This window comes from Sparus aurata, chromosome 21 (genome assembly GCF_900880675.1).
Source record: "Sparus aurata chromosome 21, fSpaAur1.1, whole genome shotgun sequence".
Taxonomy (NCBI): Eukaryota; Metazoa; Chordata; class Actinopteri; order Spariformes; family Sparidae; genus Sparus; species Sparus aurata.
Genome location: NC_044207.1, coordinates 1,437,649 through 1,458,857, shown reverse-complemented (window position 1 = coordinate 1,458,857; position 21,209 = coordinate 1,437,649). Strand labels below are relative to the sequence as shown.

Here is a 21,209-nt window from a genome sequence, read left to right as displayed (position 1 = left end):
GTATAACCAGGGGACCTCCAGTAATTTGTAATAATTGCGGAGGTCGTCTGTGATCTTAATCCCGTGCAAATCTGCCATGTCCGTAATTTGTAAAGATCATAAATCATATTTCACCAAACACAGAGGTCATGTGATAATATGAGGTTTGGGGTTGTTTTTTGTTTCTCTTAAGGTTTTTTGTGTTTTCCATACCTTTTTTCTGCCTATTTCCCGGTCGAGAATTATGGAGGCTGCGTTGGGAATTATGAATGAAAGTTTTGACAGCATTTTGGGTGCAAATTCAGGAGGCTCATCAGAAGAGCGAAATCTCGAAAGATGATAAGATGGATTACATGCATGGCAGCATGCGGTAATGAACACTTTTCCATCTTTCAACAGGCTCACCAGTTGTTATATTAAAAATATCCATATCTAACCGTTGTGCTGCTCCAGCAAGGGCTCCGGTGCGATCGACCCGGGGGATAATGTCAGTAAAGTCGAGTTAAAACACAGACTTCACTTATCCTGTGTGAATGCACCGCACGAAACACAGAAGTGGTGGGATCATTTCTAAATCACTTGAGGTCCCCAGGTAATACTAGTCCCGTGCGAAGAGCTGCATTTTCCCCGTAGCCAAATACCGGAGTGTTGCCAAACATGTTAACTCGGGCGTTATTGGATTGTTTTAGTTGGTTGGGGAAGTTATTGCGTCCCTCACCAACTCAACCACAACTTCAATCCCTTCACGGTCCATCCAACATCGTTTTAATAATTCCCTGTCATTTAGCGTCTTCAAAACATTCGGCTGTGACCAGGTCTTAGCGAGTTAGGAGTCCTCTGGACTACTTCTAAGGTCTCCCAGACTTAGGTGCTACTTTTAGGCTAAAAATGTTTTGTGAATAACTCTTATTTTCAAAAATTAGGAGTCCTAAAGTTACGACTGACACGCCCATTATTTTTAGGAGTTGGTCCTAAATTCGCCTGTTAGGAGCTACTTTTAGCCTGAAGATTCTTTGTGAATACGGGCCCAGGAAGTATAGGGAGAGGCTGAATACATTTTTTAATGAATTTTACCCAAACAGTAGTTTGTTTTTTTTAGGTCAATTCCATTTATGGTTATGAAATGTGACAAAAAGGCCCTATGGCTATTTGAAAAATGATTTTACTTGAGTTGTATGAAAAATGTGACTGGATTAAATACAGAGAACAGTAGTTTTAACTTTTTATCCCGTATAACCGTTAACTTAAAACTTTTATCTTTTTTATTTTAGTGAATTTTAGAGAAGAAAGTAACAAGAAAAGTAATAAGCCAGGTCAATTTTGTTTACATGTTCATGTTATGTTGCTAAATGTTACGATGGCTCCCAAGTCTTTTTTTATGGGAGTGTTGATTTCTTCTTCTTTCTTCTGACTTTATTGTACAAAAACATTTGAACTTGAAGTTGTAACTTTATTTTAATGAATTTTTAAATGAATTTGAACAAGAAATAATAAATGTGACTTTGTACAAAACAGGGGCATACCGGTACATTTTGCTGTCCAATGGTCTGACGGAATGTCCTGTGGTGTGACAAACTGAATTTTAAGTGGAAAAGGCATTTTAATGCACAAATTCATGTAAAAAGTGTTGAATAGTATAATAATGATATCATCACTATGCACATATAAGGATGGAATGAAGCTACATTAGGTTTTATACAAATTAAAATAATATAATCCAGACGTTTGGGTAAAGTTCCTATGTGTACATCTTATAGTGGGATAATAACATGATTGTGAATTTTAATTGGTTACTTTTGATGTGGGAATATAATTAGGACAAATTGATAAGGATTGTGCATAATTATCTGTGCATTATTGTCTTACCTGTCACACAATCTCTGAATTGAATATTAACATTAAAAATGTTGTCACACCGGTGGACAATATTTAGGACTACCACACAAAAAAGTTAATAAAATGCAAAATAAATAAGGAATTAGAAAGGGACACATTCAGTTTTGAGTTATTCACATATTAAGCAAGATTATTATATGTAAGTTGACAAAGATTTTAGAAATATTTTTTTTTCCACTTTGGATTTGAGTTCACGTCAACCACCCATACATACATACATACATACACACATACATACATACATACATACACACATACATATTAATATATTAATATTGATATATTAATATTAATATTAATATAGTATAATTTCATAGGGGCCACTGTGCTTCTAGTTAAAAAAGGTCTGGAATAGGGGTGGAACGGTTCACAAAATCCACAGTTCGTTTTATATCACGATTTTGTGGTCACGGTTTTCGGTTCGGCATACATTGATCGTTAGGAAAATCAATTATGTCTTGTATAGTCAGGTTACAACTGAAAGAATGAGGCAGTCTGACATTTGATACATCATTGTGACAGTCTTAGATTAAAAGTAGCTAAGATTCTGGCACTGCAAGAGAGGAGACATTGCTAGTAGAGATGCTCGCTTGTATGGCTCTCATAAAGGGGGCGCGTCTGTAAAAGGAGCTTTTCATCTCCCAGAGGTAATGTAATGGGCAGTCACAGTCAGGAAACTTTCAGTAGCCCTGGAGGTCCATCCATCACTAGTAAGCGCTACATAGGTGATGTCAGACAACTGTTTAACAATTCCTCGTCGGGTCTCTTCATAAAGTGCGGGATTTACCGTGTTGCGGAAGTGTTTGCGGGATGGGATTTTATATTGTGGCTCGAGTGTTTTAATCATACAACAAAATGCTGCACCCTCCACCACGGCAAAATGCTGCATATCTTTGGCTATGACATAACCCACACATAACCCACACTTTCGTTATGCATTTCACCCTGTCTGACTCGTCACTGTAAGGCTATTTAAAAGCTGCGGGGAGAAGTTCTCCTGTTGAATCTCTCCCTTTCCTGCTTGCACCGCCAATTGTCTCACTGTGATGATGTTGAGTTGACATGTTAGTCGTGTTACTGATAGCATAAACAACATTTGTTGCACAATGCTTGCACACTGTCGCACTTTTGTCAACAACTTTCTTACTGCGGTCATCGTAGGTCACTCTAAATGCAAAGTTGTCCCAAAAAGCAGACCTATACAGTGCTGCTGGCACAATTTCTAGCTCCGATTCTTTTCCACTTGCTATGCCCACAAACGTCTCCACAACTGACCCAAAGATACTCTATAACTATCTGCTGCACCGCTTCACTGCTTCTTCTTGTTTACTGGCAGTTGGCATCCAGCTCAGTACCGCCAGCTGCTGCTCTGGAGTGTACATGCTTCGCCACGTTATTAAATGAGAAAATTTAGTTGCTCGTGCCTATGAACCGAACAGAACACACACCGAACGGAGACAGTCGAACAGTTCGGATGGTTTTCATAAACCGGTCCATCTCTATTAGAGCTGCACAATATATCGTTTGAGCATTGTCATCGCGATGTACGTGTGCCAATAGTCATATCGCAGAGCCTGCGATGTAGGATGGAAATGAACTCATCTAATTTCAAGGGTACCTGACACACACTGTGCATGCAGACTCTGCATGCGCAGCAATCAACCAATCACATTAGTTCTGAATCAGTGTGCCGAAGCAGACAGTGCCCCTGCACATGGAGTGAGTCGCTGGGGACAACATTAAAAAATGAGCAACAACAAGAGAAAATCACGAAAACGAAGACTTGGTGCCAAAAAGAACGTCAGTTAGCTAGAATTATTGTGGCTACAAGCATGATGATATTGACCAAACACGTATTCTGTGTCGACAGTGCCTTGCATCTGTTGCCACAATGAGAGGTAACACAACTAATTTGTTTGACCATTTACGTCGGTACCACACAGCAGAGTCCTGCACAGGTCTTATTTTGCAAACCCGTGCCTGCCACACTTAAAACTGCATCTGACCCGTTTTCTGACAGTAGCACAAATTACATTCCGCACCCAAGCCGACACGCTATAAATTTTTACCGACGCCCGACCCGCACCCAAAGGAAAATTAGACGGACATAATTTTTAAAAATAAAAGTAACCCAGCATGGGGAATGGAAGTTCTGGGAGGGCGCAAGCATGCATAAATGAGCGCATGTGAATCATAATGGGGATATATATACCACAAAAGAATAACACGTACACACACATACATGCACAAACACACACGCTTACACACACACACACACATGCACACACAAATATGATGAACAGCTGTTTTACGAAATGTAGAATGTCCCTCCACACATATGTAAGAAGTACAGATTGATACTGTGCACACACACAACCTAGACTTAGTCAGGCTGAAAACAGTTTAGCCAATAAAACTGGGTTTATACTGCTGTCATGGAGACAGAGATAAGACGAATAAACAATTGCTGAGCTGAACTGCTACAGCTGTGTGAACCTCCCTCTCTTTGTGTGTGTCTCTCTCTCTGCCACACACACACACACACACACACACACACACACCGTCATCAGTCTTCCTCTCTCTACCTCCATCTATCTCTCACTGTACATACTTGTGAGTTGATGTATGTCCTCTAATTAAGTCTAACAAAATCTATTCAGTGCAGCCAGTCTCCAATAATTTAACCGTGTCATGTATGTAACACAAAGCCTTAACTATCCAACAACTATCTGCTTAATTAAATTTTAATCAGATCGATCTTTTGATCTAAAACTTGCTCTACTAAGAAAATTCCAAGATTGAGGTCAGATAATTCTTCTTCTTCTTCAAGTGTTCAATATTACACCTCACAGGCAGATCTTTTTACTTAATGAAAAGCATTTCAGATTGGATAGCCTACAGATAATTTCCTTTTTGAAGGATTTTCAGATTTAATATTTCCTATTTAGATAAACAGGAAATTGGCCGAAATTCGATCTTAAGGTACAATTTATAAATCTGTTACCTCACTCCACATCACTCTCTCTCCCTCTAGCTTCGTGCATTGCCTTATCAACTCAGCATTCATTTTTTTTCCCAACCTCATCATCTCATCCTCTTCTTCCTCACTCTCCCCTTTTTCCTTGATACCCTGTATTTTTGTCTTTTCCTTTGTCGTTGTCTGTCATCCTAATAGTCTCTCTCCCCCTTCCTCCGACCCTGACCCACTTAGCTGGCTGCTTCTTCTTGTTATTCAGAGAGAGAGAGAGAGAGAGAGAGAGAGAGAGAGAGAGAGAGAGAGACCGTGGTTACCGATAACGACAGCAGCAAACAACATGAGCTCCTGAAGATTATCTCTTATTTTTGTCTTGAAATGAGATAAACTTTCAATTTTGTATCAAATTTTGAAGAGGAAACACTTCTAGTGGAATTATCTCCCAGAAAGAAGAAAAACTGAAAAAACACCAAAGAAAACTTGAAGAAATCCATCTGAACAGAGGAGTCCATCAGAAAAGTCCAGCCAACTGACCAAGTGACAGTTGGCCAAACTGTCCTGAAGACAACAAACACGCACAGACAACAAGCAAGAAGAGGAACACAGCCAGAGAAGGAAGTGAGTGAGAGCACCAGAGACAATACAGCCTGCACAAGGATATATAAGAACAAAACAACTACCTACAAACTAATTTAACAAATTAACAATTTGACAAATTCATTGACAATAGGATTAGAAGTTTATCTCATTTTAACACAGAATGCTACATGTTGAGTTTTAAACCTAATGACATCTAAATCTTTTGTAATCTCATGTTGGAACATCCAGGGTCTGAGGTCTTCTGCTTTTGGCCTTAAGAGCAAGACCCCAGACTTTAAGAAAGAGTTGAAGAATTCAGATATCATTGTTTTGCAGGAGAATTGGAATAGAGGACACGTGCCCACTGGTTGTCCTTTTAGGATATAGATAAATCATTTTCCCATCAACCAAACTGAGAACTGTAAGCCAAGGCAGAGATTCAGGAGGGATGTTGATCTGGTACAAGACGAATCTCACACAGTCAATCGAATTACTCAAAAAAGGAGATTTTTCAATTTGGATCAAAATAAAAAAAAGAGGTGGTCTCCACAGACAGAGACATATTCATGTGTACAGCCTATATCCCCCCATCATAGTCCCCTTATTATAACGAAAACAGCTTCTCCATCCTTGAAGATGAGATCAGCTTCTACCAGACACGAGGAAACGTGCTGATCTGTGGTGACCTTAACACCAGAACAGGCACAGAATTAGATCAGATCAATGCACAGGGAGACAAACATATACCTGGCCAGATCAACATCCCCTCTCCTTCACACCGAAACAGGAACAACTTTGACAAAACCGTCAACAGAAACGGGCAGCAACTGCTGCAGTTGTGTCGCACGCTGGGTCTGTACATCGTCAACGGTCGGCTTCGAGGGGACTCCTTTGGTCTCTACACTCACAGCTCTCCTCTTGGCAACAGCACTGTGGACTACAGTATTACAGACCTGGAGCCCTTCAGTGTAAGAACATTCACTGTCAGCCCCCTCACACCCTTATCTGATCACAGCAAAATCACCCTATACATTAGGAAGACACCAACTGACCCCCATGTAGCAGAGCCCAGTAAACTCAACCCCTCCAAACAACCTTATAGATGGACAAGTAATAGTAAGGATGACTACCAGAGCCATCGGTCATCCAACAGTCCAATCTCAGTTAGACTATTTTATCACCACCTCATATCCCCACAATAACGACGGCCTGAACCAAGCTGTGTGGGATATTAACTCCATATTTGACAGCATCTTTATCCAATATGAAAAAAAAAAAAAAACTCAGCTAATGAAAAGTGGTTTGACTCTGATGTCAATGAAAAACACCGACAACCTGACAATCATGAGCTCCGCCTCCAGTACTGGGAAACATTGAAATCATATAGAAAAACACTGAGAGCTAAAAAGGAGCAGCATGAACAGGGTCAACTTGAAGAAATTGAGGAGTCCATTGACTCAAACAATTTTTGGAAAAAATGGCATTCATTCAACAAATCAAACAAGGAAGAATTGGCTATTCAAAATGGGGAAATATGGAAGAAACATTTTGAAAATCTATACAGTGCAATCACACTGGATTCAGACCAAAATTCTCTGCTCAACAAACTAGAAATCCTTGAATCAATCATTAAAGACAACCAAAATCCTTTAGAGTATGAGATTAGTGAAGGGGAGCTGCTAGCTAAGATCCAGGCCCTGCAGCCGAGGAAAGCAAGTGGTCCTGATGGCATCTTAAATGAAATGCTTCAGTTTAGCAGCCAGAAAATCAAGAAGGCCATATTGAAATTATTCAATCTGATACTAAACATTGGAAATTTTCCTGACACCTGGAGCCAAGGGCTTATCACTCTAGTCTTCAAAAGTGGAGACAAATATGATCCAAACAATTACGGAGGCATATGTGTCAGCAGCAACCTGGGGAAGTTATTCTGCAGCATCTTAAACAGCTGACTGCAAAACTTCCTCAGTGAGCACAATGTCCTGAACAAGAGTCAGATTGGTTTAACACCACAACACAGAACCTCTGACCACATCTACACCCTCCACACCCTCATCCAGAAACACGTCAACCAGAACAACAACACAATCTTCTCTTGTTTTGTAGATTTCAAGAAGGCATTCGACTCAATTTGGCATCATGGTCTGTTTCTGAAATTACTAGAAAAAGGTATTGGAGGAAAAATCTACGATATTATTAAGACAATGTATATAAATAATAAATGTGCTGTCAAAATTGGAACTAGGGAAACAGACTTCTTCCCCCAAAGTAGAGGGGTGAAGCAGGGCTGCAGTCTGAGCCCCACCCTGTTTAATATCTACATCGACAAACTGGCCAAATCCCTGGAAGAGTCAGAGATCCCTGGTCTCACCCTCTCTGACACAGAAGTCAAATGTTTACTGTTTGCAGATGACCTAATACTGCTCGCTCCATCAAAGGAGGCTCTACAAAAGCAACTAGATCACCTGCAAAAGTTCTGTCAGACCTGGGCCCTGACCGTTAACCTGGAAAAGACAGAAGTCATGGTCTTCCAGAAACGACGCAAGAGTCAGAAACATCCCCACAGGTTCCACCTGGACTCTACGGACATAGAACACACACACAGCTACACATATCTAGGACTAAATATCACATCGACGGGAAATTTCAATCTGGCCATTAAGGATCTCAGAGAAAAAGGCAGAAGAGCTTTCTGGACTATAAAAAAGTCTTCAAACATCTGGATCAAAATATTTCAATCGATAATTGAATCAATCATATTGTATGGTAGTGAAGTGTGGGGCCCTCTCATGAACCAAGACTTCCAAAAATGGGACAAACACCCAATCGAAAGCTTGCACACTGAGATCTGCAAAAGCATCCTCAAAGTCCACAGGAACACCCCCAACAACGGATGCAGAGCTGAACTGGGCCAATTTCCCCTTTTAATTCGGATCCAAAAAAGAGCTATAAAATTCTACCAACACCTCAGAGCCAGTGAGCCCAGCTCCTACCACTACAAAGCCCTACGATGCCAAGAGGAGAGCAAAGAAGGGAGTCCCCTTAGCCAGCTGGTCCACAGGCTGAGCTCCAACAGCACCGGGCACCAAGACCACCCTCACACCATTCAGCCCCACCAAATTATAGCAAAGAAAAAGACAATTACATCAACTATTGGACAGCCACAACCAAAACCCAAAGCAAACTTCAATGCTATTTGGCCCTAAACAGACAATACTCTACGGCAGATTATCTGAGCTCTGTAACTGACCCGAGACTGAGGAAAACGTTGACTATGTACAGACTCAGCGACCACAGTCTGGCCTTAGAGAGCAGCAGACACAGACAGACCTGGCTGTCCAGAGAGGACCGGCTGTGTCGGTTCTGTCCACACAGACAGGTGGAGAAAGAGCAGCACTTCCTGCTGCACTGTGACACATACACAGATCTCAGAACCCAGATATACACTAAAATCACAGGTACAACCCCAGACTTCCCCAAACTATCGGACCAAGAAAAACTACAACATTTACTTGGAGAAAAAACTGGCACTGCTGTAGATGCAGCGAGATATGTGAATGCCTGCCACAGGAGAAGAGACGAGCTGCACAACAACACCTGACATGATTTCCTCCACATGAACCAGCTGATCCTGACTGGGTTCTTACCTGCATACTGATATTCTGTTTACTATTGTTGTTATTATTGCTATTATTGTTATTGTTATTATCATCATTATTATTGTTATCATTATTATTGTTAACATTTTTTTTCTGTAATCCTGTACGCTTTGGCATTTAAGGTGAAAACACCTCAGTATAACAGCTACAGGGTTTTCCCTGGCACGTCTAAGCACAGGTCATGACTGAGATTATCTTATTTCTCTGTGATGGGAAATAAGGCAGCAGTGTTTTTTTAGCCATTATTGCATGTTAGAAATAAATATTTTGAAGGAGTTGTAATTACAAATTAGTAAGACAGTGAAAATTAGAAAGGAGTCTTTTACAAACTGCCACATCTGGTACACAAATGCCACCCAAAGACCACATGATATGAAAAAGGCATGTGTCTCATTCAAGGCAATCGCATTATAGATATAAATTAAAGCTGCAAGCAGCGATGAACGGGCACTCGCAGTCCACGCACATCGGGGCATGTTGCCCTCGGGATGTGCCGCATAGACATATTCAGGGCAGCACCCTCTACACGTTTGAGCAATTTGAAGTAGATGGCAAATTGTATGTGGAAGTTATAATGACCTGATGGTTTTATGGCGAAGCATCAAAATGGACTGCACCACCACGGCCACCAGGTGTGACGTAGGTGAAAGCTTTTGATAAGTTTTGTCCACAGATGCTACTTGCAACGTTTGGTGCAAATAGGTGAAATGGCCTAAGAGGAGTTGGAAAAAGTACGTTTTTCATTTTTGGCGATTTTGCGACTGAAAATTAACCGCGAAAGTTGCCGTGGCCTACATCACACAATTCAGATGAATTTAGGGAACACGTAGATATAAGGTTTAGAAATGTGGGCCATATTATGTGGGCGTTATTTGGCACCACCTGCTGGTCATTTTTTGTGTGTGCGTTACAGGGGCCAATCGATACCACGTCTATGAATTTTATTGAAATAAGTTATGGTGTGGGCACAGTGGCAGATTGGTAACAGTTTTATCAGCTGTCCTCAAAAGGGCATTGTCAATGATTGCATGAAGTTTCGTCTTAATCTGACCAACCGATGTGGAAATATAAAATACTTCAATTTAAACAGTGCCACCTAGTGGTCATTGGCCACAATTTTTCACAGAGCCTCAGGGGCTCATGGGGAAGTAATCACCTGAGTTTAGTGTTATTCGGACAGAGCAATGTGGAGATTTGCAACACTTTGTGTGAACGGGTCAGAGAGCTGTGATGGGTGTGTGTGTGTGTCGCAGAGCAGTGTGTCGGGCGGGTGTGTGTGTGTGTGCTGCTTGCAGCCAGCGACACCATAGAGAAATATGCCGTGTGTGCATATGCGCTGCCCACAATTAGCGACGGAGCTGCTCCGTCACACTGCTATATGGACTTAATTTGGATTCAGGAGAGACACATTAACTGTATAGTTATTAATATGCAAACTTCAATATTTGTTTATATATTGCGAGTTATATCATCATCGCAATATTGAACAGTGTTATCGCACATTGCAGATTTTCCTCACATCGTGCAGGCATAATATTAATTGAACCATAATTTGTAAAATCGCACATTCAAAATGAAAACATGAAAAAACGAAGGGATAAATAAACAATAATTCAGATCATATTAATTCCTAATCAGCAATAAAATAAAAAAGAGACACACATGATGTCATAGTGGCAGCATACCTACATCCAATTAATCACATAATTGGGTAATCACTGACAGTTAAGCGGATGGCCTCTTCGGCCCATCCAGATAGCACTGTGATAGTGGCAGGGGACTTTTATAATGCAAACGTGAAGTCTGTCCTGCTGAAATTCTACAAATATGTACACTTCCTGACAAGGGAAAGCAACACTCTGGATCTGGTCTACTGCAACATTTCCAAAGCTTTCAAAGCCAGCCCTCTGCCACATCTGGGACTTGCAGATCATCTGTCTCTGTCTCCGATCCCAGAATACAAAACTCTCAGCTGTAGACAAAGACCAACTACGAAGGCAGTCAAAGTATAGATTGAGGGAGCCACCTCAGCACTGCAGGACTGCTTTGAGGACACAGACTAGAATGTGTTTGCTGAGGGGACAGACCGGAGGGACACACGTCAGCTGTCCTTTCATACATAAACTTACGTGCTAAGACTGCTTCAGAGACAAAAAAGTTAAAGTGCTCCCCAACCAGAAACTGTGGTTCAACGGCAAGGTGAGGACCCTGCTCAGGACATAGGATTCTGTGTTCAAGTCTGAGGACCTGAGGGCCTACAAGCAAGCTTGGTGAAGCCTGAGGATAGGCATCATGAGGCCAAACGCAGCTACAAGCAGCGCATAGAGGAGCACTTAAACAGCAAAGACTCCAGAAGCATGTGGCAGGGGATAACCACTTTTCTCGCTTTGACCGATGGATTGATGCTGACACACATCCAGCTCTACCAGGAAAAGAACAATGCCATTCAGCTGGACCAACATCAGGTCAGATCCACCCTGCGTAGAGTCAATGCAAGGAAAGCAGCTGGTCCAGACAGAGTCACCGGCTCTGCACAGACCAGCTAGCAGAGGTATTCACCACCATCTTCAACCTCTCGTTACTACAATCTGCAGTCCCCACCTGCCTGAAGTCAGCCACCAACATTCCAGTGCCACAGAAAGGTACAGTGAACTGCCTAATGATCATAGCCCACTTGCTCTCACCCCCATAATCACCAAATGTTTTGAGACTCATCATCTCTAACATTAAATCTGCCACCCCTGCTGACCTGGACCAACACCAGTTTGCCTATCAAGCGAACAGGTCAACAGAGGATGCTGTCAACACAACACTCCACAGAGCCATTACACACCTGGATCAGCCAAGCACTTATGTAATAGTGCTGTTTGTGGACTTCAGCTCAGCATTCAACATGGTCACCCCCCATAAACTAATCCACAAACTAAGCCACCTGGACTTTTTTAGCAACAGACCACAAAACGTCAGGATGGGTGGCCGTAGTGTTGCACGTTAAACCGATACTAGAAAGGTACCGCGGTACCCAGCCGTAAAAAACAATTCTTTTTCATGTTTTATTAGTATCAATACTACACAGCGTGTCTGTGTGCAGCTTCTCTCTGCTTCCTCACTGCCTGCAACCAGAGTGGGCATGGTTTCACGGTGACAGACAGTCACAGAGCTGAGCGAGACAGATGTGTTGGCTCCCTTGGTCATTAGGGATTTAAAGCATCGTTTACAGATGGGCTTTGTGGTGTTTGTGGGCTTGCCCTTACTGTCGGCAATGTAAGCGAAATTTTTGCTCCGTACATCTGCTTCTTCAACAAGCCTAGGACGGTCGGCAGGAGCACTTTCAGCTGACAGACATGCGGACTTATTCAAAGAGTTTAAAGAGCTGAAGGTTAGCGATAGATAACGTTAAATATCCCCGAATGTAAGTCAAGCAAACTTTTTTCCCCATCATAGTTGCACGAGGCAGTCAGGGGCAAAGCTAACTGTTTAACAGTCCGATGTGGTTCCACACATCTCTGTATGCAAACGCAACATTCACACTGGTAACATGAACTTTACCATAACATGCGCTTGTGTTCACAAGTATGCTGATCAACAACACCACTTATAAATTATCTTTTTTAAGTCCATCAGAACTAGTAATATAATTATAGCATGTACATTTTTGTCAATAATTTATAATATATATTGTAATTTATATTATTAGAAAATGGTCTGATTAGAGCACAGACCTTCACCAGGTCTGGGTCATTTGTGTTGTACTTTAGTGCACTAAGTAAGTTTGGGATATTGTTATTTACATGAGTGCTTTTCCTATTTGGTCTGAATTTTAATGAAATAAGTAAAAGTTCCCTTTGATATTACTAATAATGAATGAGAAGAAACACCATTTTCATTAGTTTAATATTTATTACCCCAAAAACTTAGACAATAACAAGGACAGCCCCAAATAACAAAAATTGACAATGTCAGTAGCGGGTGTTTCCTCCATTTGCTGTAATGACAGCTTGACAGCGATGTCTCATGCTCCTCACTAGCCTCATGATGTTGTTCTGAGGCAATGCGTTCCACTCCTCCACAAGTGCTACACGCAGTTCTGCCAGGTCACGTGGGGGTGGGGTACGATCATCCAGTCTCTGCTTCAGCTGGTCCCAGACGTGCTCTATGGGGTTCAGGTCAGGGGACATTGCTGGCCATACCATATGAGGCACTCCGACTTCCTGAAGTCGAGCTGTGACAATTCTGGCATGATGTGGTGAAGCATTATCATCCATGAACAGAAAGTTGGGGGTGTGCTGGCGGAATTGGGGGATGATGATGGGTTCTATGATGTCTCTGAGGTAAGAACGTGCTGTGACTGAGCCATCTACAATAACCAAATCTGTTTTGCGCTGACTGGTGATGCCTGCCCAGACTGTTGCACCTCCTCCACCAAAGGGAACCCTGGGGACCATGTTGACCTTGGCGTATCGCTCACCTCGCCTTCTCCAGCAACGCTGACGACCATCATTTCTGTGCAAGGTGACCCGACACTCATCAGTGAACAGGACGGTAGACCACTGCTGCATTGTCCAGGTCACATGGTCTTGTGCCCACTGCAAACGTTCACGGCGGTGTCAGTGGCGTCACCTGCAACGGTCGTCTGGCATTCAAGCCAAAGCGGTGGAATCGGTTTCGAATGGTTTGTCTGGAAACCCTAGTACTCCTCACATCTTGTAACTGGGCCTGCAGCTGTGTGGCAGTTGCATAACGATGTCTGAGTGCATAGGTCCTTAGGTAATGGTCATCGTTGCGGTCTGTCACTCCTGGGGCTCCACTCCTGGGTCTGTCACGAACTCTGCCAGTAGTTCTGTGTCTTGATGCAAGTCTGCTGATGACACTTTGAGACACACCAAGTTCATGAGCAACATCTGACTGCCTGCCACCGACCCGAAGGCACGCTATGGCCAGGTGGCGCTTCTCGTCCGTTAAGTGACGTCGTGTGTTCATGGCTGTTTGAATGATGAACTTGGAATGACTTACTGACAATACCAGCTTTTTATACCCACAGAATGTTGAAATTGATGCCACATTGAAAAGGGTTGTCTTTTAGTTTTTTGGTATTGGCCCCAATATGTAAGGCACACTGTACACAGTGAGACCATTACGTGGAAAACACAAAATGAGGTGTGTCTATCACCCCAATACAATTGCCTCCCTATCCCAAAACTCTCTGAGGTGAAACAAACACCGTATGTATGAAATCCACTGAGTCTCTCACAATATCCCTAACTTGAGTGAGTAGTGTATATATATATATATATGTATGTATATGTATGTATGTATGTATGTATATATGTACATATATATGTACATATATATATATATATATATATACATATATATATATATATATATATATATATATATATATATTTTTTATTTTTTTTTTTTTTTTTGAGCTATGGTCTTAAACTTTTCATCAGCTGATGAACAGCCTATTTCAGTTTAATTGTTGTTTTCAATAAATTGCTTACTCAAACTTGTTTTTGTGTCACTCCCATTTCTTCTTTTTGCATTTTGAAACTCTACTTAGAACCTTTTTAAGATCCAACAGTGCAACATTTTTCAACTGGTCTTAAAATTTTGATCAGGAGTGTAGGGAAGAAGAATTGATTTCCAGTGTGTAAAGTTAAGCAGAGCTAACGGAGCTAACTGGGAAGTAGCCTGTCAAGTGGTCCTGTCAAGTTACAGGTTCTTGGTCCTGTTTATGAATTAAACTGGATCGGTGCAGCGTACTCACGTACTCACTGATACCGATACTAACATTTTTAGCAGTACCTGCAGCATTTCCAAAACTGGTATTGGAATTGGAAAAACTCTAATATACACACTTCACACTTGAGAACGCAGGATTTTCCATTAGTTTTAATGAGGGCAGTTTTTTTTGGATGCGGTGGGGCAGCCCAACGCCATGTTGCAGTGGCCAATCAGATAAGATGCAGTTAGACTTGTAGCATTAATTACTGAAACCACAATGGAGACTATAACATAATGTGTAACATAACAAAATCGTAACACAATGTGCCATGTGTATTCACTCAGTTTGGCATTGTACACCAGTTTTAAACATGCAACAATCACTGTAGGACCAGCTTGCTGTGGCAGAGGCGTGACTGGAGATCATCAACAAAACTAACATTCTTTGTTTCACTTGTGATCGCTCGATTTTCTTTTGTGTCCTAGTTTTAAACAAAGTAATGTTCTGCCTCGCATCCTTGTTGTTTTTTTGTGGTCAATTTTTTTTAATCTATTAAAAAAAAAGCATAGGTAGGTACTTGCACATCTATCTATAAATGCACGGAATCTCTGTCTGTCTATGTATGTGTGTGTGTGTGTGTGTGTGTGTATATGTGTCTGTTGGTCAAATATTTCTGCGGATAAGGATCACACTGACCCGAGACTTTCAACATGGCTGCTGCGTGGTTCAGTGGTGTGCATCTAAGCATTTGTTTGGACTGCAATGATACGGTGAATAAATTATTTCATAAATGCTTTACAAATTCCGCCGAGCATAGTCCACCAGAGCCACCACAGTCACGTGCGCACCAGAGCCAATCACTGCAGAGATCAAGCCCACGATGTACCTGAAGAAACAAGCGGATTTATACCTGCAGCGGCGCGAGCTGGACCGGGATTTTGCCGGCGGTTCGGTCCGTTCTGTTCTGTGCATCTAAACTGACTGTTGTGGATTAATGAGATTAAACGAGTCCGGACCGAGTCTGTTCGGGTCTGAGGAGATCCGGAGACGCGCGGACAACAAAGTGGAATCTGAATCTGTGGATGTTTGGCTAGCTGCTAGCCGCTAGTCACTAGCTACACGGCCCACCTCCCGAGGCGACGGTCCGGCCGCAACGGCATGTCCAAAACCGGACCTAGGGTAAATAATGTCCGCCACGCTTTTTCACGAACATTGCCGTCACGTTTGCTTTGTGTCTGGTGCAGGAAGAAACGGTAAAAACGGGCTTTTGTCACGAAAGTGTCCAAGCAGCAAGTTTGGTTGTTGAGGAACAGGAAGTTGTGGGAGGGACCTAGGCTGATGATTGACAGGCAACGACGGTCGGACAGCGATATTGAGAGTTGAGAGATTTGTTACATTAAGCGTGTTTGGAGTGTGTAGTTAGTGTGTTATGTAGTGTTTGGTGTAGTGTGTTTACTGTGTAGTGGAGTCGGTTTTTCGTTTAATGAGTCAGAACAATGAGAAGATGCTGAATGTGGAGTAGGCAGTGCAGCTCTCAAGGAGCACAGGCAGACCTGAGCATTGCCTGCATTTAAATGTAAATAGTTACATATAACTTTGTAAATTTTTTAAATGTATGCACAAATTTAGCAAACAACAATTTATATTTGCATTATAAGTAAAAAAAAAAAAGGTTTGTTGTAAATATGTTTATTTGTGGTTTTCACGGTAAAAAAATCAAACTTTTTCTACTTGGATTTTATGGGTTTTTTGTGATTTTAGGTCCATTGTGTTAATACACTTTGTCAAAATAAAAAAAATAACTGTACAGTCACACATGTGAGGTTGTGCTAAAAATAATGACACCAAGTAAATAGTTTTTAAGGTGAAATATAATGGCAAAATCAAAAATAGTCAAAAACAGCCAAATATACCCTGGAATATCGGATTTCACAACAAACCTAAATATCCCTGACGTCCCACCTTCAAACACAGCCTCATTTGGCCATCCATGAAAAAGCTCCTTAACCTCCCACTTTTTTTATAGGAATACACTTTTGTTACGGGCACTGCACTAGTGTTATAAAAATAGATCATAAAATATATATTCGCATAGCTATATGCATATATGCATGAATAACAACTAAAATGTAATAAAAACAATAAAAATTATAAAGGAGGGGCGCCGTTCAGCTCAGTTGGTAGAGTGGGCATCCCATGAGGCTCTGCAGCGGACCCGGGTTCGACTCCCAGCCTGGGTCCCTTTGCTGCATGTCACTCCCCCTCTCTCTCCCTGTTTCTTGTCACCCTCTTCAGCTGTGCTATCAATAAAGCCATAAAAGGCCAAAAAAAATACTTTAAAGGAAATAAATAAAGATGAATAAAATAAATATATATACATACATACGTACACTCACACATACATATGTATACATACACATACACAGGTTAAAGGCAACCATCTTCCAAAATTCGGCCACTGGGGTACACTCCCAGAACATATGAAAAAAACTGCCAATCACTTTGGAAGAACAAAAAGTACATATAGGATCATTAATAACCCTCATCAAATGAAGCTTCCTATGTCAGGCCTAGGCAAAATGAGGACTCAAGTGCAGACAGAGAACGGTGAAAAAAGCAAGCTTTTATTCTGATACCCAAGTATCGACTTCCGCTGATGTGATAACTCAACAGGCTATGAAATCTAAACTCGTCTGAGCAGACGTGGAACTAAGAAAACAAAACGTGGCACAAACACCAGAAAAGAACAGAAAACGCTCCCGAGGGAGGAAAACACAGAGGCTATAGCTACTCTGATCTGAATACTACGAATATTTCTAAGAAAAGTTAAACAACAAAAAATCGCTCTCGAAAGAGGAAAAAGCAAAAGGCTATAAACAGAACTGAGCTACACTGAGCTATAAAAATTACAAATCAAAACGCTCCCGAGGGAGGAAAACACAAATACTAAGAAATTAACTGAAGCACAAAAAGAACACGCTGACCAAAACTTAACAGTAACCAAAATCACTCAACATCGGAGGAATACAAGAATAAACAGAAAATCAAGCAAGACAATACTTTCTCAAGCTGTGGAAGGCTGTGGTTCGGGGGCTGGAGGTACACGACAGGACGAAATACTCTGGCGACGAGACAGGGGAAGACACAGACAATATATACACCAGGGAAGGGAGCACAGGTGGAAACAATCAGGGATTAGGGGAGACGTCAGACCGGTGACACGAGAGGAAGGGCAAGTGACCTGAAACGAGAGGAGAGTTACTTTTCAAAATAAAACATGAAATCCACCAGACAAAAAACCCGAGACAGGACAGCCCTCACCGCGGTGTGACATCCTAGGAGTTAAATATACCCTATGTACAAAATTGTAATGTATATTTGCTGATGATCAGGATTTCTGGATGCTAAGCTCACATTAGCCTACACTTTATCCCAGTCAAATGCGGGCTTCAGGTCTGGAACATCTCTCCTCCACACTGTGTCTAACGCCAGGGGTCTGTAAGAGTGCTGCAACAGAATCCAATAAAGTCTCGAAACAAAACCACTTGTGCTTCTAGCAGAGTGGAACAATTTGTGAATTGGGTGTGGTCTAAGAAGGTCCTTTAAAGGAACACCATTGCCTTTTAAGGACAATCTCAGCTGCAAATAAAAGAAAAAGGAGGTACGTGGTATACCATACTTAATACATATGTTCTGAAAAGTAAGTAACACCACCCCCCCACTTAAATGTCACCAAGTGTACAAATGTTTTTTCTTTCCCAGTCAGGAAAACAAATAGGACGACTGCCAATCAGCAATTTATCATTATTAAATATTGGAGAGTGTGGGCCCCATCCAGAAGAGCAACCAGCTAATTTCTCCACCCTCCTCCATATAAATGGCAAATATAAAAATTATGGGACTAAACCTCAAGTGGCATTGTTTGGCTGAAATATTAGAATACAAAATATCAGCAAAAGAATATGGGGCCAACATCTGCTCCTCCAGAGTTCGCCATGACACCTGTGCATCAGGTTGAAACCAAGTTAATAGAGCCCTCAGTGCGAAGGCCCACTTCAAAATTTGAAGTTCGGGAGAGACAGGCCACCAGCCTGCCTTTCTCGCTGCATTGTGGTGAGCTTAATACGAGGTTGTTTACCATGCCAATTAAATGTTGTTATTGCTGATTGCAATTTGCTCCAATATTGAGGGGGGCGGAGAAAGGTGAAGCATTGAGCTCACAAAATTGACTTGGGGCAGAATATTCATTTTAATTATAGCCACCCTATCACAAAGTGAATTTGGGAGGCTAGACCAGCTGTCGAGATACGCCACGACTTTGTTTTTAGTTAGTGTCTGTATGGAGGAATAAATATCTAGCCCCAGATAAATAACGTTTTTAGTAACTGGAGTAGATGCAGGGATGGGAGCATTACACATGGCCTGATTTAAAAGTAGCAAAGCAGATTTCTGCCAGTTTATTTTAAAACCTGAAAGCCTGCCTTAATGTTCAAAGATTGACAAAACATGTGGGATACATTGCACTGGGTTTATTTAAATGTAATAAAATGTCATCAGCATATAGTAAGATGTGATGGTGTGTTCTGCTAATAGAAATTGGAGAGATTGTAGGTGAGCTGCGGATGGCTTGTGCCAGCGGATCAAGAGAAAGGGCGAATAACAGAGGGCTGAGAGGACAGCCTTGTCTTGATCCTCTTGAGACAGCGAAGGGACGAGAGCTAGTTTTGCCAGTGAGCACTTTGGCTGTTGGATTTTTATACAGCACTTTAATCATGTTAATGCTGCATTTGAAAGTGAAAGTGGCCCGTAGCTGGAGCACTCCACTGGGTCCTTTACTTTGTTAAGAAGTAGTGAGATTATTGCAGAATTAACATCCCTAGAAAATGACCCCTCTTTGATTGAATATTGGATCATGTCCACTAACAGCGGGCCGATCAAGGGCCAAAAAGTGAGATAGAATTCGGGTGGAATACCATCTGGCCCTGATGATCTACCTTTACGCATGTCCTTGATAGCTGCCTCACACTCCTGCAATGTAACAGGGCCATCTAGTTTTACGGAGTCTTCATTACTAAGGCGAGATAGTTTAATGCTATTTAAGAAATTATTACAGACATGTTTGTTGAAATTACTTTCCGAATTCTATAACTCCTGATAAAAGGAGGTAAAGGAAGCATTTACTTTTTTGGGGTCAGACTGTATAATGCCATCTTTGTCTTTAATGCAAAAAATATCAACAAAATGCTCAACCGTCCGAAGCGTCATTGCTAGTAGATGGCTAGGTTTTGAGGAGTTGAAATAGTAAGTTTGCCTTGTTTTATGCATAAGAAACTCTGAGCGGCGTCTCAGAAGAGAGTTTATCTCTTTTTTAATCAGTTCCTGCTGTAGGGCTGTATGGTCGTTAAAGTTAAGTTGCAAGCTCGCATCAAGGGTCCCATATTTTAATTCTAAAGCTTCTAATTTGGCTGCACGTTCCTTATTTCGTGTTGAAGCGTATAAGGTGGTATTACTCCTTATAAAGCCCTTCACAGCCTCCCAAAGTATCCTTAGATTAGAAACAGAGCCAACATTAAACTCCAAAGACTCTCTAAAACTACTTTCAAACTGAGCTTTGAATTTTTTTTATCTCACATTAAGGATGAATTGAACAGCCACCTAGGGGCTTTAGTGGAAGACGGACGAACAGTAACCGAACAATATATTGGCTTATGATCGGACAAGGTAACTGGAATATAATGCGCATTATGAATATTTTGACACAGATCCCTCAAGACAAAGATAAAATCCAGCCTCGAGAAGGACCTGTGTCTCCCCTGAGTAAAATGAAAAGTCTTTTAAAGAGGGGTTAAACATACGCCAAATGTCGACCATGCCTGTATCGGTCGCCCACTGGCGGAACGCCTCAGACGCAAGACGCTGGTCCCTACTCTCGATGTCACCTGTTGTGTCCATGTTGCTGTCCCACACCGCATTGAAATCTGCCCGGGAACTAAATGGAATCCTGTGAGATCAAGCAAAGATTTAGTGGATAGTTCATAAAAAGCGACATCAAATGCATTAGGGGCGTAAGCGGAAATAACTGCAATGTTTTTCCCATCCATGCGAATCTTGGCAAAGGCTATCCGACCCGCATCATCCGCCCAAGAGGCAATCATGTCAAATTTTAGTTTGCATTTACACAGTACCATTACCCCCTTAGATTTAGTAGCTGCAGATGAAGTTGCAATAGGATGATAAATCTTATTGGCTAATCGACCCGCATCTTTGCACAGTAAGTGTGATTCCTTAATCATAGCAAAATCTATGTTTTTCTTACGGAGAAACTCTAGCACAGTGGTTCTTTTGTGTGGAATGTTAAGACCCCTGGCATGGACTAAAATAAGATTGAGAG

The 21,209-nt window shown here is 41.6% G+C and overlaps 1 protein-coding gene across 5 annotated transcripts in view; it reads left to right on the top strand.

The window, feature by feature from the left end:
- Positions 1-21,209, top strand: part of tox (thymocyte selection-associated high mobility group box) — a 163,139-nt gene that overhangs the window by 19,941 nt on the left and 121,989 nt on the right. For 2 of the 5 annotated variants that reach the window (XM_030403191.1, XM_030403190.1), the window contains exon 1: positions 5,144-5,467. The exons of the other annotated variants lie outside the window; for them this stretch is intronic. The gene's annotated coding sequence lies outside the window, so the exon portion shown is untranslated. Of the gene's footprint in view, positions 1-5,143; positions 5,468-21,209 lie in introns of those variants that run through there. 5 annotated transcript variants of the gene reach the window in all.